The sequence below is a fragment of the Anas platyrhynchos genome, chromosome 1 (assembly GCF_047663525.1).
Source record: "Anas platyrhynchos isolate ZD024472 breed Pekin duck chromosome 1, IASCAAS_PekinDuck_T2T, whole genome shotgun sequence".
Taxonomy (NCBI): Eukaryota; Metazoa; Chordata; class Aves; order Anseriformes; family Anatidae; genus Anas; species Anas platyrhynchos.
The window spans coordinates 112,921,298-112,933,296 of NC_092587.1; the positions used below are offsets into that span (position 1 = coordinate 112,921,298).

General features: G+C 38.0%; 2 long non-coding RNA genes across 2 annotated transcripts; one reads left to right on the forward strand and one right to left on the reverse strand.

The window, feature by feature from the left end:
* Window positions 1-4,667: 4,667 nt before the first annotated feature.
* Window positions 4,668-5,310, reverse strand: LOC110351698 (uncharacterized). Its single transcript, XR_002399446.3, has 2 exons — window positions 4,968-5,310; window positions 4,668-4,846 (listed from the first exon to the last, which is right to left on the reverse strand). It is a non-coding gene; the product is annotated as an uncharacterized lncRNA (long non-coding RNA).
* Window positions 5,311-6,243: 933 nt separating this feature from the next.
* Window positions 6,244-10,833, forward strand: LOC110351696 (uncharacterized). Its single transcript, XR_002399444.4, has 3 exons — window positions 6,244-6,362; window positions 9,103-9,185; window positions 10,624-10,833. It is a non-coding gene; the product is annotated as an uncharacterized lncRNA (long non-coding RNA).
* Window positions 10,834-11,999: the final 1,166 nt, after the last annotated feature.

Sequence of the window (11,999 nt, forward strand, 5' to 3'; positions counted from 1 at the left end):
TTCTTTTTTTTCCTTCTATTAGAAATAACAGCCTGGCCAACACCTTGTTCAAGAAGGGACTCAGAACTGGATCCCTTTTGGGGGTTACATGGAGGCTTATGAGGGATTGTAGGGGTCATAGGCTGGAAGGATTTCTTTACTTTGACTTCCTTCACAGGTTTTGGTTTTAATAAGAAATGTCACCTTGAGCCAGTCATCTTAAAGTAATTGAGCTAGACTCTCAACCTCCTTCTCCTCTAGTACTGGGTGAGAATTATGCACATGCGCTTGCTTGGAATATCACATTGTGGACAAGAAACTGATGCAACAAGTTGCAGCAAGAGGTCATCTTCTAGTAAGGGTGCATACAGAAAGGGCACTGTTGGAGGCACAAACACTGAATCTACACATGTTTCTCCAGATTTTCTCTGGCTTTGTGGCCAGTATGCTATGCGCAAGTGATCTGCGACACAGAGAAAACTTATTCAAGATATACGTACCCTGAGTGGGCGTGGGTTTAGGGATGTGCATAGCTAGTAGACTCAGGTAGTGCAGTAGGGAAGTGTTTGGTAGCTGCCAGATGCCTCTTGCATTCTGAAAATTCTGCAAGATGGAGACATAAGGGTTAGCTGGTGGAAAAGGTATGCAGAATATGCCTGTTTTTCCTTTTGTTTCAGATACAAAAAATGTATTTGTCTTAATATTTTCTTGTTATAAAATTATGAAAGATTTCTATAATTGCTTTTTCCTTCTCTAGCTTTCCCACAGATTAACTGATCTTTTAGGATTTTCACATTCCTGTTCATCTAAAACATCTTCTTTATCCTGCATAAAATCTTTGCTCACTAGAAAGTTATTGTCCAAGGTTGTTAGCCTTTCCAGGTATTTTCTTTGTCATTAGTGAAATATTGTAGTTGTGTTAATGACCTGGCAAAGGAAACCACTAACCTAATTGGGGCATAAATGCAGGTGAATTTAATAAAGAGAAACATTAGCTGTCTAGACCTTTACTGGGACCACCTGTTTTTTCGAGTTGGATTGGAGACTGTCTGTGTCCTACACTGGGTCTGCACATGTTGCAGCTGCAGTGGCTCTGGGGGCATGTTCTGGTCATGAAAATCGCATCACCTGCATAGATGAAGGTGTTATATGTACCAGAGGACTGTCTGCTTCATATAGCCAGAACCAAACAACATATATCCTAGCAGGTGACCAAAGTGAGCTGAGCAGCCAGTTTTACTACAGCCTGAAGTAATCTGTTTTCATTTATTCTGCAATATGACCAGATACACAGCTGTGATGAAATCAAATAATTCCACCTGTGATAAATGAGCCAGGGACATGGTTTCATATTACATGCATTTTAATGAGCTTTCCACAGCAGGTCTCACGTTTAAACCCATCCAGCCCTATACATCTGAGAAGAGAGGTGAGACATGCAGACCTTTCACACGAGACTCACTCACCTGTCGTGTGTTTAACATTAAATACATGGCCAGTGTTTTGTACTCTTACATCCCCTGTCCACAACTCACGTTCACATTCCTGTGGAATGGTGGGATGGTTCACTTATGAGAAAAGGTAACAATTTTCTTGAGCTTGTGCCTCTTTGCGTTAGATTGTATTTCTTCATGTCTCGTGGATTAAGGGCTTTGTTGCCACTTGGCAATCAGACCACAAGTTAGATGCTGCCCCAAGCTGTGACCACAACACAGAGACACAGCTCTCCAAGCAATCCAAGACTGACAGGGCAAAGACAGGCTCTGAAGAGGCATTATATAGAGCTGGCCATAGCTATACCACTGTTAGAACATTCATGCTCTGTGAGATGCTTAAACCAGTGGTTTTGTCGCTTTGAAATCAGTGCTTGAGGAGAAAGTTCATAGCTTTCTTATAGCTGCAGGTGCACTGTGTATCCACTACTTGACAATGACTTATGCTGCTAGGAAGCAGACTATTCTGCAGAAAGCAATAATAGAGTTTAGTTTTGTTTACTGACTTTCATAGTCTGAAGTGCTCTGAGCAACCTCCACAAATGACAAGTTAAATGTTAACAGTCCAATGTGCTGCACAGTTTCTTAGGTGAATTAACCCTTGTTAAAGGCTTTTCACTTGCATCTTCACAGTTCGCTTTCCACTTATGCCTCTGTACACTTTCAGTTAAGCTTCTTTGACAGATTTTTCTGTAGATTTGGTGGTAGTAACATTTTCCTTGTGGGTTTTATGCTGTTGTCCTGACGGTGTAAGGCTCAAAGGCCTTACCTGCAAGCCCTGATACTGCTGTTATGGTAGGCCCTCATGGGAAGTGATGTTGGACATCAGTGATGGACTCCGCTAGTAAAGCCTCAGCAAATAAGCCTTTCTCATCATACTGTGTGCAACAAATGCCTAAGTAGGCAAAATTCAGTAGCGAATATATATCACCAGTTAGGTGATACCTAAATTGGTACTTCAAAGCATTGCCAGATGAATGGTGAGCACCTGCTGCACCAGGTAATTAAAGATCACCAATGATTTCTACCAACCCCCCCTCTGCTTTCCCTTGAACTTTGTTCAAATACGCAAATCAGATGTCAGAATCCCAACGTGTCAGTAATATATATTCCTATATTCCATCAGAAATAAACATTTATTTTTATTAGTCTGTTTCCCAAAATAAATAAGTCTGGTATGATCCATGTGTCAGCAAAACCCTTTCTCTAATATCTTTCAAATTGGTTGGGCAAGTTGAACTGCAAGTTGTTAAGATAACTGCAAGTTGTTAAGATAACTAAAATTTCATAACTTTGGTGAAACTTCCCATCTGCAAGAGATAGACCCTAACTATTGCCCCACTGTGGCAGGGCACAGCATTTCTACACTGTTAATCAATTAGCTGCTAACAGATGTTCATGATAGGCAAAACATTTGCAATTAATTGACCACATGCAGTTTCTAGTCATATTATCAACATTTGTCCTTGTGTTCCGACATTAGCAGGGCATCATGTAAGAGCTAGGGAGTATGAATGAAGGAGTATGACTGTGAGCAGGAGAAGAAGGACACATGTCTCTAGGAAATCAGTTTCATTAGTTCTGCTGCTCATGGAAAAAATGTAAAAAGTAGGATTCACCATAAGGTCCCAAACTGGTCTTTGAGTCTACTCTTATGAATCCTGGTTTGTTCCTAATTGCAGATTGTCTTAATGAGTCATCTCTCCTTAACTTCCTCTTCACCAGGGAAAAAATAACATTCAGGTGCATAACTCTCTTTCTCATCTTACCTTTAGTTGGCAACCTGACCAGCTGTCGCTCATATAAGTCTTTGGCAGGCTTTAAACACTAATTAATGTACTGTATTATCATATCTGTTAAGTTGTTTCTCACAATAATTGACAAGTTCTTATGTTTCTCCTTGCTAGTCTTGTTGTTTTGGAAAGTATGATGAAATAATGCATGTTTAAATCTGCCTGTGGCTGGGTACTTACTTATTGATAAATCTAGTGACTTTCTTTTTGTGATTATTGCATTTTAAGCTGTTTATGACAGACTGTCTGACATATTAGACATAACAAAGAGCCTAATAAACAATATTATTGAAATCCATATAGAAGATAGGTCAGAACTCTGGGAAGAAGAAAACAACTGTTAATTATAGATGGAAGGTTGGCTTCTGAAATTGCTGGAGGGTCTGTTTTAAGGATGTTTATCTCCAGTAGGTTATGAAAAAGTTGAAAGGGTACATCCCTATCAACAAATATGTACAAATTAAATTTGGAAACAAATATCTGTTATATTCCTTTATCAAGTTATCGAGATAAATGAGATGCTAAAACTTAAACTTTTATCTTTAGTGACATGGTATTTTTCAGTTTTCTGCTTTTCTTTTCTTCCTTGAGTTTTCTCTTCCCCTCCAAGCCAAAATCATTTTTTCTTTCCTGTGCTCGGCAGAAAGCAAATGAGTCTTTAAATGGTTTCTAGATTCTTACTGATCCTTGCTTATTCATAGTTTTGTAATCAAAAGAATTTCCTCTCAAGTGTAAAGGAACATAGTCTTCTAAAGAAATCCTACGTTATCACTTAGGAGGGTATATTCTCTCTTCCTGTAACTTTTTTTTTCTTTTTTCTATTTTTTTTCTGTCAGCTATAAGATACACTATAGTTTTAGAAATTCTTAATATGCTAAAAAGTGTTTTGCCTTTCACAGTCACTTGATAGTGAGTGCTGACTTTAACTTGTATGGGTTAATTTTATTTTAATTGGCCTGGATAGTCACTAGGTACCTGGTGGTGGGAATATGTAGAAAAATAATTATTCCACGTCTTGGAAATTTTTGCACTTCAATATCTCTGCAACAAGAATAGTGATCTTAAATAGATAGGTAATTCAGAGGTGCCACCCTCAAAGGTAAGAAGTCATTGGTATTTTTCCATCAAGCTTGCAAAGAGCTTCACTAAAATATTCTTGCAACCAACATCCACCTGTGGATGTATACAATTTCACAGTGATCCTTGTGAGCGTTCTCATGTATCACATGCAAAAATAACTGGTATAGTCTGTAGAAATATTTCTACTGAATGCTCTGTTTTGGAAACAAAACAGATTCCATAACAGATGTAGCATTGCTATGTGTAAATAGAAGTTTTATCCATAATCCAGCATTTTTCAGATTGACTGTGTGAAATAAGAAAACAAAGCAAAGGGACATCAATCCGTATCATGACACAAACTTACTGAACAGTTGGGAAAGGACTATTAGATACTTATGGGATAATTAGTAATGGTTAGAAACCACTGAGAAGTGTGTAGATTTCTGGGAAGCTCTGGAGCATGAATAGAGACATCTTAGAGTTGTATCTGGAATCAGTTTATGATCTCTTTGCAGGTCCCTAGAGAAAAAAAAAGAAAGCAAATCTTTTATTTGTCTACTTGAGCAAGGCAAAAATGTAGTTGTACAGAAACAGTAAATCAGTGGCAATTACTGCCACTTGTAGCAGTAGTCTTCTGTACCTGCCAATATCTGTGTGTGGTGCTTGGTGGTAGGATGTGTACAGAGCAGACAGCTGGGCATAGCTGTCTCCCACTCCTGTTTTGTTCCGTTGATATGGTGAAAGCTGTAGATTCTCATTCTGTTGGGATTCAAAGAATTGGGCCTTTCTCTGATACTGCTTGTCTAGTCTGTAACTCCCTACAACACCAAGGCTCCCATATGGATTTCTTTCACCTTCTGTTTTAGCTCCATACTCTGCAGATTGCAAATAAGCCTGTTAAGTATCCTGCAGTGACTGTGAGATTCTTTAGCACCTGTCTCCTCACACTTGCCTACTGCAATGATATGTCTCACAGAGTAGTGCTGCTACCTTCCCTTCCCTTCCCTCAGGGCTCCCATCCACATACTCTTGACCAATAGCTCTGCAGTTTGTCCCCCAGCTGCACCTGGTGCATAAGCACATATGGGCAGGAGAAACTGTGGCACTGTGTTCCATATGCCCCTGCACTCCCCTCCAGCAGGCAAACCCTACAGCCTCTTGCTCATGTAGCAGATATGATCTCCCATTGCATGACTGGACACCCCTGATCTGTGGTCTCAAGTGTAAATCTCATATTTTGGCATTCAACTGCTCTGAGGAATCTGCAGAAGGAGCAATTGCTCCTGGGGGAACAGTGGTATTGGATGATGCTTAACATCTAAGCCTGAAAAGCTTTTAGGAGAAGACATCTTCTAAGAATACAAATTATGTTTATACTTTTAAGCTCCATCTTTGCCATTCAAAGTGTTTCAAAAATGTTATTTAAGTATGGTAACAACCTCTGTGAGCAGTTTGGGTTTTTATACATCCTGAGAAGCAAAAGTGCAACCTTTCTTTCCCTCCTCTATGTACCTTGTTTGGTAGAAGAGAGAGATTAAAGGATTTATTTTATTTTATTTTATTTTTATAACTAGGGATTTATGTACAACACCAAGTTGAAAACTGATGATTGACATCACTGGAGAATGGGATAGGGACTGAGTTGCTGGTGGGCTGTGACCTGTCATTGTTTGTGGCTGCAGAGATACCCAGGCCCTTTACTTCCTCTGGGATAAGAGCAGGGTGCAACCTCCAAAACCATTAACAATGTTCTGTCTGGGGGGAGGCCAGAGAGGCTGAATGGACGTTGTTGTGATGGAGATGTGAAAGAGGGCTAGTATCTCCACAGCTGTCTTGAATTTCTCTGACGGGACAGTAGCCAAGGTGACCATAAAGATATTAATTTATAACTTTTCAGAACTGACTGGCTGTTTAAACCCTACATATGTTTGTATTGAATGAGTCTAGGGTCAGGGCATTTTTGTACTTTCCTCTTTCCCTCTGAAATGTAAATACATTTCTTCATGTGATGACCGATTTACTTCAATCCACAAAGGTATTTCTGAAAGGGTCCAAACACTTTATTTAAGCACCTGTTGGGTGCTGTTTTTCATTTAGCCTTGTGAGTTATACTCCCAAAGAGAGGGGTCAGAATTCTTGAAATGTATTTATCTATCTAATGATGCCTTAGAAAAATATAACACATGGAGGGACTGGGGTTGTGTTGACTGCTAAGTGTTGAGAAACTTTACTGATACATCTCTTGGACTGCAAATTTTATATATTGTTCAGAATTCTCTTTTGTTTGCAGTTTACTGCACCGGTATTTTCACCTTTGGTTAAACTGTATAAGTATCTCTGAATTTACAGTAGATATACTTTGTTTTTTAAGCAATAACATTTCTTGCTTTTCTATAGTGATTGGTTCTTGTACTCATTTATATAGTGCTGACTTTTTTCACAGAAGGGCTAGGAAGCAACTGTGTGTCCTTTTTTCTTTCCTATTAGATGTATGAGTGTAAGAAGTTGCTAATTAAGTTCCCTATTAGCTAATTTGTTTTGCAATTGAGTCTCACTGAGTTTGTAAAAGGTGCTGTTACTTCTGAGAGTTTAGTAAATCAGGTCTTCTCACAATGGTTCAGTTGACTTTAATTCTAGCAAATTAAAACTCTCCTATTCACCTGATGCTTCTTTCTTTGTAATAGCATCTTTACATATAAGCTTACATTTTTAGATAATGTATTTGTCTTTGTTTTATTTAGTCAACATCATATGACTTAATGCTTTTAACTGATATTTTTGTGATCGTGTTCACTTGCCTGAAGTAAAACATAGAATAAAATAATAATTGTAAATAAGGGTGCTGACGACTTGGGATCGTAAAACCAATTGTGCAGTACTTCTGTAATCCTTGCAGGAGTCAGCAATGTGTCAGGAGCAACTCTCCTTTCCTATCTGGATGTTTAGAGAGCTCATTTCAGAGTAAACAAGTTAGCCTCAGCCTATTCATTTTGCTAATGCTTTGAGAGGGTTGAAAGGTGATTTCTGAAAGAAGAGGAAGATTATTGCCTCCTGCAAGAGATCTGATTCCAGCACCGTACATTATCTGTTTAGGAACCAGATTAAGTTATCAAAGAGCAAACCAAATTTTAAATTTAAATTATGAATCAACAAAAGTAAATAGAAGATTAGATTATTGAAATCTTAGAGCAGTGCTTCTCTGACAGAAATTAATGGAAAATGGAAAATCAAATGGAATGATTAAAGCATACTGATGGATTTACAAATCAGAAGCAAAGAGTATTAAATTAGTTTCCCAAATTATTAAATTAAGTCACTAAATTAAAAATACTCAGGTGAAAGATATACTTATCTCTGTATTACATTATTACTGTCTTTTGATTTTGATCAATTATTTTGTCAACTGCATTAAATTCTGACACAAGGAAATAATTTCTCAGGATACATTCAGATTACTGCTTTGAACAGAAGTTCCTAGGTATTAATGCAATTAAATGGTAACTATGATGATGACTTCATTACTATTGCAACACAAGTAATGGTGTCCCAAACACAATGGTGTCACTGCTACTCTTTCCAGCAGTAAAATATGAGAGAAGTAAAGAGATGGTTAAGAATTTTCTTGTGAGTTTACCTAGAGATTGTTTGAAAGAAGATGGAGGCCAGAAAACCTGAGGTCTGTTTACAGTGTGTTTGTCCATGCTCACCTATATCACTAGCTAGAATATTATGACAATCCCTATTTAAAACAAAATGTGTCCTGGTAGTTCTATCCATGGGAATGATGCATGGTAGCTATCATTTTCATGTATAGGGGTAACAGATTAAACAAAACATTAAATACATGTACATGACATCCAAATAGAGCATGATGTAGGTGCCAAATGTAGGCATCTAATGCCATTTGAGACATCATAGGTTGCACGAGGCATCTATCTGTAGATACTGTCTAGGCTACCCACCAAGGCAGCTGCTGGTCATAATCCAGCCAATCTGAGACACTTGTTTGAGGATGGGATGTGTTGCCTTATGGCATTGTCTAGCTTTCTGTTGACTTTGGCAAGAGCGTGAACAAGTAGCTTAACTTCTAGATGGCAGACATTTGGTAGTTTAGAAGACAGCCAGCCTTAACCACAGAACAAGGCAGTTTGAGACAGTCAAGGAAGCATTTAAGAATTTTGTCTGTGAAAACTCATATTGAAGAGAAAACACTGAGAAGTTGTTCTACAGTAACAATCTTTGTTTTTAATATGTAATTTTCAAACTTGAATATACTTGATGACTTCCTTTGCTGCTCAGTCTTTAAAGGAAGTAAATTTGATTTAGAAATACTGAAAAAAAAAAAAAGTATATTCCACTGGGAAGCAGGAAAAAGTACTCTGTGTAGACTAAAGAAGTAGGGATGAAGTGAATGGAAGAAAAAAATCATTTGTGTCTTTGTCCCCTGTACAAGTACACTGAGAAGCCTGTGGCTACCTTTGAGGTATGTTTATTCAGGTGTATCACATGAAGCTAATTCAAGTTGACAACAGTGAAGAGCTGATCCCACCTGTCCCAGAAATAACTGTTAATGTTTTATACCAGAAAGCAAATATTTATATTCTAATAAGGACGTGATTGAAAAGATTACATACTTTCTTTACTTTTTTTGTAGAAGAAAAGTTTTCTTAATAAGAAACATGTAAAGGCTATCGAAGAGATACTGTAGAGTCTATCGAAGCTATTTTTTGTCCACTTGTGTAAGCATCTCAAATTAGAACTGTTTCTTTTATCAGCACAGATTGGATGTGTCATAAAATAGCTAAATCCCAGCTGGGTGGTCCCAGCATGGAGCATTTACACAGTTCTTCAGAAACAGGTAAGATTTGGATCTGCATGGCCTCAATACCTGTCCTGTCAGCATCCATTTTTGGACTACAAGACTTCCTGAATCATGGGGAGTGCATTGCTAATGACAGCGTCATGACTGGAGATTATCTCTACATATATCATCTCTACATATATCTCCACATTATCTCCAATATCTTCACAGATAATGGAAATATCTGGTTATAGTGGAATTCCATGATTTTAATTAATGGAAATAGTTTTAATGAAAACCTAGAAACACAAAAATATATTATGTTTGTCATACACCTTTTTATTGGAGCTTTCTTTAATAATAGCTAAATTTCTACTTAGGCTAACTTAGTGTTGGGTCAGTACAGATAAAATGTACCTAGAACAATGAAAAACACTTTAGCAAACTGTTTTTCTACATCCCTTATGTCAGGTGCTTGGTAGAAGCTCCATGCCAATGTGTATAACTTTGGAAAATGAGCTTTAATATGTCAAGCTAGATTAATGATTATACTTTAAAGTTGTAAGTGGTGAATGTTCTTGTCTTGTACCTGTTTTATTAAAGCTTGAATAACTAGTAGAATTTCAGCTTTGATATTTGATACTGTACTTCTCAGTCTCAAGCTCCCTATGAAAAGACAGTGAAAAAATATACTAAGAAAGACAGAATTGATAAACGTTGTTCATGTCATATCTGTGTCTGCTAGCATTTTCGAATAACTTTGACAAGAGAGAGAAGCAAACTGCACTTCTTTATTAGGAATTTTATTTTGAATTGGTGAGACACTTAAATCAGCCCAGATAGTTCTGAAAATCCCATGTATAGAAGCTTAGAAGCCTGATTTTAGATCTGTCATTTAGAAAATGATAGTCTGTGTGTATTTAAAAATCTAGTCACTCTATTACTTTATTGAAAGTTTAATCATTTATGTTTTTCACAGTAACTGACTTTATGCAAAAGAGAAGGCTTTTAGTGGGAAAACAAATACGCTTATTTGATTCAAGTATTTCTTTACTACTTCACTAAAAGTTAAGCTTATAGTTCATATGAGTAAAGGTATATGTTCTTTTACGTGTTTGTAGGTTATCAGACTTAATTTAAATATTTTGCTTTTTGACTGTAGTAGTACTGTGATATTACCAAGCAAAATCATGCCAGTAGTGACACTAAAATAAATATAAGGTTTGTTACATAAAGATGTTAGTCTAAAGATACACCAACCCATGAGATGTGATAAAATCTATTACCGAGATGAGTGATGAAAACAAAACAGTAAACAAATTCCTAATATTTATTTATTTATTTATTTTTCCACTAAATGCAGCTCTTAGCAGAGACTACAATAAAGGAGACAGGGTAGCTTGCTACAGGGTAGCTTGCTTGCTACAGAGTAGCAAGCAAGGCACAACAGTCTCCTTTCTGCCTCACCCAGTCTTTCCTCTGTGCTTCCTGGCAGCTCTTCTTGCTTCGTGACTCATTGTGAGTATGAAGAGCACCTCCTTACTCCAGGCTGAGGAAAAAGCATACTGCCTGGTCACCAACTGTTATGAAGAGGGACACGTGACTGTGTTGGTGACAATGGAGGTTGAAAAAAACAGTGGGCTTGAGCTCAAGGAGTGGTAGCTGGTAAATTTGTTCTGGGAAATTCTGCAGACACAAGATTTTGGTGCAGATGGTTCGGGAGGGAACTCCCAAAATATCTTGTTTTATAAAGAGTTTTAGGAAATCTTCCTCTTTTTTTTTTTTTTTTTTTTTTAAATTTATTTATTTATTTATTTTTGTTATTACAAATTTGTGTGAGACTCAAATATATATAATGCACACTTGGAGGAATTAGTTATCACAGCATTGTACCCTAACTTCAGCCTGTTGCTACACATAAAATGCTGAACAATGTAAGAGGAAGTGAGGAAAAAGACCTGGTGCTGCTGGGTTTTGAAATGCTATAAAAACGTTACTGAGAAAAAGAAACAGAAAGAGTCATTTGTCATGGCTTCTGAATGGATCCTCTCTGCTGTTCAAAAAAGGTGTGCAGTTCAGGCTTTGTATATTTAGGTCTAGAAATGTCTGTGAAGGCACAGCCAGGGCAGGCTGCTCCTGCACGTCTGGGGAACTGGGTGACGCCAGTGCTGGCCTTTGGGGCATGAGATCAGCAGGCAGAACTGGGTCAACAGCAGGGTCCATCAATTGCCCTTGACATAGTGAGGGGGTAAGCCACAGCCAGGATCCATACTGGAGGACCAGTAGGGAGACAGGGTCAGACCCAAGGCCAGGGCTGGAGACAAAGAGATGATGTGGGGCCAAAGTTTATCCATTGGACAGAGACAGAACCAGAAAGAGAGCAGAGGACAGGCTGCAATGTCTGTCATTGGGATCCATCCAGGAGGTGAGCTACTGCAGCACAGGGCTGAGATCCAACCCAGGAGGCAGAGCCAGAATCAGGTATGGAGACCTATTGTGTCATTGTTGGGGCAGGCACCAATGTCCCTGGGCTTATCTGAAATGGGGTTCCCATGCTCCTGGATGTGTGTTCTGAATGAGTTTGGCTGTCAGGCCTTCTGGCGTACTCAGGGCCATGACAATGACAGGCATCTCACAGTGTGGCTCTCTGCATAACTGGTGAGTTAATTTTATTTTTTTCAGTCTTTGTTCTTTTGTTGTTGAATTTTCTTGGCAGCTATTTCACCCTCTGAAGTCACTAAATTTGAATGTTGTTGATCTATGCTGCAAATGAGCGATTAGTGCTTAATGGTTGTCAGACATCACTGTACATTTATCAGACAATCTATTTAAAATTGAAGGAAGCGGTTAGACACAAAAAAGTAGTAAAAT